A 5,778-nucleotide genomic window follows, 5' to 3' on the forward strand; every position below is an offset into this window, starting at 1 on the left:
ATTAGATTGAAAAAATATAAAAACCTTTAGTATAAATAAAATGGAGTATTTTAAATATTATTTTGTCATAACAAAGGAGAATAATAATATGTTTATTCAGCCTTATTTATTCGTTTTTAAAATTTCATTAAGGGAGAAATTCTATTTAATTTTAATCTATAGTTTTTATTTTTTTTCATTAAAAAGATTTAGAAAATAAAAAAGGATAGTTAATTACTTGATATATTTTCAAACCTCTCACTTATTTTTCCTCTTAATTGTTTGCTAACACAAAACATTTAACCCTACGATTAATAGTATTTATAACATATCAATTATATTTAGAGAAAATACTCCAATTCTCGCGCAATAATATTTTATCTTTATCTTTTAAAAATTTATACTTTAATTATTAGATGAACACAAGATTTAATTTCTTACAGTTTGGCTTTTTGGCTGCTGAGTATGCTTGATCCGGTACTTAAGTTTTTATTAATGGTGTTTAATTACTACTTTAAATTTTATCTCAATTAAGCTTTTTTTACTACTATTTTTTAATTATCTGATTTTTTTCCTCTTAAATCAAAAGGATGTTATCCCTCCTATTAGTCACAAAGTAATTGGATTACACACTCTCAGGATGCTCTGACTACACACTCCTATTAGAATATATACTCCTATTAGTAGATGATGTCTTTTTTAAAAAATCAATTTATTACATTTTTTATTTTGATAAAAACATATCTATGATTTAAATATTTTTTTTCAAAAATTACCTTGACCCTCCAAATATTTAAATACCATAACACTTTCCCTCAATGTTTTAAAAATTACATATTTTATAAATCATGTTAACATAAAATTTAAATTTTGATTAAAAAAATATAAATATCCCTGATTTTTTTTTCTTTTTCTTTACTCTTTCTCTCTTCACTTTTTTTGTCCCTTTCATGTTTATTTTTACTCGCCTTTAATTTATTTATTGCTTTTACTTTTAAAGCAATCTAATATTTTTTTTTTAGTTTTAGATATCAACATGTTATGCTAAATACTACTAGATTTAATAATTTTATAAAAAGCATTTTTTGTAAAATCTATATAATCAACTCCCCTTCAAGTTATATCAGATCCTCACCCGATTAGAACCTTCAGTGCTTACAAACTCGGTAGCATCATCACCACAATTTAGAAAGCTCATTTTAGGACACCATCACAAGCAAGTAGCTGAGCTTATTAGGGGTTGTTATAGACCCTATATCCCTTTCTTTATTTATTGAGTTTCCTAGTTTTTTGTTTTTTTTGGAAAAAAAGAATTTTGTACTTTTTCAAGAATTTATTTCATAGTGATTTATATTTCTAATTTCACTTAAATCTTTTAGGTTGACTTGATTTAGACAATTTTTTTTTAATGATTAGATTTTATTTTTTTTTTGATAAATTTTCCAACACTAGATATTTAAGGTGGTTTGTTTTGTTGTTGTTTTTTTTTTTTTTTTACTTTATTTTTTATAATAAATTTTTTAACCATTCATTTTCCTATATGAGTAAGCAAACATTGTACCCTAATTGTTTAGTGTTCAAATACTCAAAAGAACCACACATAGGCTAATTTATGAATCAAGATGCCTTTATTTCTAGAGGTTTGGACAATTAAAATTAAGAAAAAAACACTAAAATATTTGATGATTCTTCAAGGTGTTTCTCTATTTATATGAATAGTGAAGCACTTTAACTTTGTTTTATTTTATCCCCTTTTTAATTAAACTTTGCCCTTATATTTTTGGTTATTTTTTTATTTAATTCTTTTTTTTATCTAATTTCATTAGATGAAGTTTAAGATTGTAGTAGAAAGAAAAAAATAAAAAAGAGAGGACCACAATATAAAAAAAAAAAAAGAGAGAAAATTCGTGATCATTCCCAAATTATCAACCTTTTTATTTTGATTCAAAAGTTTAATTTCCAGTTCTTAGGTAAAGAGACGAGAAGAAAAAGTCATTGAAAAACAAGAGAAAATAGAGAAAGTTAACTGTCATCAAGATTTCAACATAGAAAATGATAATTTTGGTGTCAACGAGTTCCTTTCAACAAAAAAAGTTTGATACTGGTGATTTTTTTGCCTTCATCTTATTATTGTATATGCCTTGTAACCAATTTATTTATTACACACAGCACTAACTTTTTCACATAAAAGCATATTTATTATTAATATAGGTATTTTTTTATTTTTAATATTAATTTATATTTGATTAATAAATCAAATATTTGATTAATGGATCTAGAATAAAGATCTCCCTTAGAACAAATATGTTTTGTAAAGAAAAATAAAAAGTGGATATAATTATGAGATTCTTAATGCATCAAAGCATTGCTCTTAAATGTTCTTAATCGATGCTCTATTAAAACTGGATATTAAGTAGAGTAGTTGAAACTGATGCATATTATGCTCTTTTTTTTATGAAATAAGACGTTTATTCTTATAAGCTTGGGTATAAAAGATACCTATAACTAATATATAGGTGCTTGCAGATGACATGTACATTGAATTGAACTGTATGAGAATTCTATATAAAGAAATCATTTGTATCTATGGAAAAACTCACATGATAGTTATGTAAGAAATCCTTAAACTTTAGATATCTAAGTTATCTTATATAGAAAATATTATATTTTGATTCTAACTACACATTGTCCTAATCAAGGGTAATAAATGGGCAGATATTGTGTATAACATGACAGAATTATATGAAGATATTTAAATGATTAAGAAAGGATTCAACATTTTAGGTAAATTAAAAATGTTTCATATGTTCTCAAATAATATTAATTGTAAAATCCTTATGCAATATGGAATAAGATTTGAAAAAAGATGGTCATTTATTATGGTGTTGAGAACAAACACGATTTGATAAAGCAAAACATATTTTATGCTATAATGTCTAATTAGAACATTCTTGATGAATGGATAATAATTATATATATTGCAAAACTTATCATTGAAAGGTTAAGTCAAACCACGTAAAACTTTTATAATATTTAAAGATCATGACTCGCTACTAGATTTGCACTTGATCTTTAAATATAAAAACAATAAATTATTAAATTAATAATGAATTAAATAGTTTAATTTATTTAATCTTATTTTATTTAGGATTATAATTTATTTTTTGACCAACTTATTAGAAACCTATTGGATCACATATATTAAGAACCAATATTCATAAATTAAATAGTGATGATTAATCAAATGTGACTTGATTGTAAATAAATTTTAAAGATTGAGAACTAAAAAGTAATTAATACAAAGAATTATAATTTTAAACCTAGAAAAATCAAGTAGGGGACAAAGTGTTAATTTGACATTTATATAGTCATTAAGTTTTTTCTATAAATAGAATGATATGCATCATATTTTTTGTAGGTTAATATACAAAATGTATTGTACACACTTCACCTATAGAAATAGAAAGAATAGAGAAAAGAAATAGCTAACACTCAAGTGAATTGCTGTTAGAGACCAGATAACTAAACAGTTTGTGGTTTGCAACAACTCTTCCTGTAAAAAGTTGATCAAACCTCAAAAAAAAAAAAAGATATGATCTTCATGTTATCTTTAATTAAACTCTAAATGACCCTAAATTATCTAATGAGATCCTTAAAACTCTAAAAAATTTTAAATTATTGTTTCTACTACAATCTAAGAGTTACAAGAAAGTCAACATATCTTGCTATAAAAAGTAGATTGAGTCTTGAGAAGTTTTGTAATTTTTGTTTTTTATTTTATTTTTAACGATTTTTTTGCTATTTTAAGGCTATAAATATGTTTTCAAGTTTCCAGCAACTTGAAGTTGCTGAAACTAGTAATTAGCAGACAACCCGTCGTTCGCTTATATGTGCATATGACTAACCTTCTTTTTTTGAGCTAGGAGCTAGGTTTGACCCCTTTCTTTCTTTTTGGCAATCTAAGATTATTCACTAACTTCTCAATTTTAATATGGTTCTTAAATAATATTATAGGCTTTTATTAGAATATTAACAATTTAATTTAATTATTATACACATAAAATGAAAAATAATAATAAATTACTCATGAATATTTGTTTAAAATCAAATTTTTATTTTTAAAATTCTTAAATAGATTTTTGACATGATTTTATTACATATATTATTTTAAAAAATCCTTAATCAAATACAAAATATGAAAACATTATTTATATATATAATTTCTAACATGGTTTGACCAAAGAGTTGTCATAGAGTTATTTAATCAAAAAAATCAACTAATGAAAAATGAATGATGCCTTTTTAATTGGATTTATGAATGGTAGGGAAATGTTATTTGTTATTTACTAGGGTGTGTTCAAGCTTATGGTTGGATCACTCCTTTGAAAAATATTGATTTTTTTAGCTTTAAATTAATATTTTTTATGTTTTTATATCATTTTAATATGATGATATTTAAAATAATTAAAAAAAAATTATTTTAATGCATTTTCAAGTAAAAAGTGTTAGGTTTCTTGAAACATATACATGCAGTGGAAACGCTAAATCTAATTTTTTTTAGGAATCTTAAAGATCCTGTTAGACAAATCTAGAGTTATTTAGAGTTTGTGTAAAGATTACCTAAAGATCAAATGTTTTTTTTTTTTTTTAACTTTGAATAAGTGCTTCAAGATTGGATTGCCGCAAACTATAAGGCGTCCAAGTGTCCGATTTCTAATAATAATTCACATGAATTATTAGTGAGAAATCTTTTTTAACTCTTTTAGTAGAAAATGATTGTTATATCTTAGAGTATTAGTTTTTTTTTTTTTAGGTATTTCTGTATTGTATTCTTATCACATTTTCTTTAAAAAATAAAAGACATAACATTCTATTTATAGAGAAATCTAAAAACCCTATAAATGATAAAATATCAATTTGTCATTTAAATAATATCACACATATTATTTTAGGATAATTCTTTAAATTTATTCAATCAAGTCCCTACTTGATTTTTTTCAAGGTCTAGAATTATAATCTCCTATATTATTTACATTCTAGTCCTTAATTTCTAAAATTTATTTACAATCAAATCACACTTGATTAATCATTTCATTTTAATTTTTGACCAATGGTTCTTATATGCGTGGCACATTAGGTTCTCTAATAAATTGACCCAAATATAAATCATAATCCTAAATAAAATAAGATTAAGTAAATTAAACAATTTAATTTATTATCATTTCAAAAAATTGATTGGTTTATATTTAAAGATCAAATACAATGTTTAGCAACCTGTCATGACTTTCCAAATATTAAGAAAGTTATAAGTGGTTTGACTTAACTTTTCAGTTACTAATTTCTTAGTATAATTATTATCCTTTCATCAATAATGTTTCGTTTTAGATATTATATCATGAAATATGATGTTTTATTAAATTATTTTAATTCTCAACATTATAGTTATTGATTACTTGAATAAAATTTTAAGATTCTTTTCAAAACTTATTCCACCTTGACAGAAGGATTTCACAATTTAATACTATTGAGAACAAATATAATTTATGTTATATTATACCTATTATGTGTCTATTTGTTACCCTTGATTAGAACAATACGTGATCAGGATCAAAGCATAATATTTTTTTATATAAGATAACTTAGGGATCTCAAGTATAAGGATCACTCATGCAATTATCACGAGAGCCTTTTCATAGACATGAGTGATCCCTCCATATGAAATTATCTTGCGGGTTAGTTTAGTGTACATGTCATTTGACATATATCTACATATTAGTTTCAAGTATCCCTCATACCTAA

The sequence above is a fragment of the Populus alba genome, chromosome 11 (assembly GCF_005239225.2).
Source record: "Populus alba chromosome 11, ASM523922v2, whole genome shotgun sequence".
In the NCBI taxonomy this organism is placed as follows: domain Eukaryota; kingdom Viridiplantae; phylum Streptophyta; class Magnoliopsida; order Malpighiales; family Salicaceae; genus Populus; species Populus alba.